At 42.1% G+C, this 947-nt stretch overlaps 1 non-coding gene across 1 annotated transcript; it reads right to left on the minus strand.

Moving 5' to 3' along the window:
- Positions 1-228: 228 nt before the first annotated feature.
- On the minus strand, positions 229-335 carry LOC133833204 (small nucleolar RNA R71). The gene has a single exon (XR_009892598.1). It is a non-coding gene; the product is annotated as a small nucleolar RNA R71 (small nucleolar RNA).
- Between the last annotated feature and the right edge of the window lie 612 nt (positions 336-947).

A 947-nucleotide genomic window follows, 5' to 3' on the forward strand; every position in this document is an offset into this window, starting at 1 on the left:
ATGCCGACGAAGGACCCTAATTTACACATAGCTAATTTTCTGGAGTTATGTGCAACGTTCAAGATGAATGGGGTGAGTGATGATGCTATAAGACTAAGGCTATTCCCATTTTCACTGAGGGATAGGGCGAAAAGTTGGCTGATATCCTTACAAGAAAATTCGATCACTACATGGGAGGAGTTAGCTCAGAAATTCCTTGCCAAGTTCTTTCCTCCAGCAAAGGCTACAAAGTTAAGGGGTGAGATTAATAATTTTTATCAGTTGGATGGAGAGTCACTGTATGATTCTTGGGAGCGCTTTAAGGAGTTGTTAAGGAAGTGTCCGCACCATGGAATAGAAAAGTGGATGTTGGTGCATAATTTTTATAATGGGTTGAATGGGACGACAAGAACAATTATAGATGCTGTAGCGGGAGATGCCTTTATGAGTAAAAGTGCTAATGAGGCATATGAGCTATTAGAGGAGATGGCGATGAATAATTATCAATGGCCAACTGAAAGGGGACAGCCAAAGAAGGTGGCTGGAATGATGGAATTGGATGCTATAACCATGCTTACAGCTCAAGTAGCAGCCTTGATGAAGCAATTACAAAAGACTACACTCCCATCTCAAGCTATGCAAGTTCAAAACCTTTGTGAAGTGTGTGGTACAACCCATCAACCAAACCAATGCCCTGCTATAGACATGAATAACATGCCCATGGAAGAAGTCCAAGCCATAGGAAATTACCAAAGACAGCCTAATAATCCCAATTCCATTACCTACAACCCAACTTGGAAGAACCATCCCAACTTTTCCTGGTCTAACAACTAAAACACCCTCCAACCTTATCCTCCACCTCAGCCACCATATCAACCTACCCAAAATAGGCCACCTTACCCAAAACAATATGCACACCAAAATCCTCCACCGGGCTATTATCAACCACAAAATAGAACACCTCCACA

This window comes from Humulus lupulus, chromosome 4 (assembly GCF_963169125.1).
Source record: "Humulus lupulus chromosome 4, drHumLupu1.1, whole genome shotgun sequence".
Taxonomy (NCBI): Eukaryota; Viridiplantae; Streptophyta; class Magnoliopsida; order Rosales; family Cannabaceae; genus Humulus; species Humulus lupulus.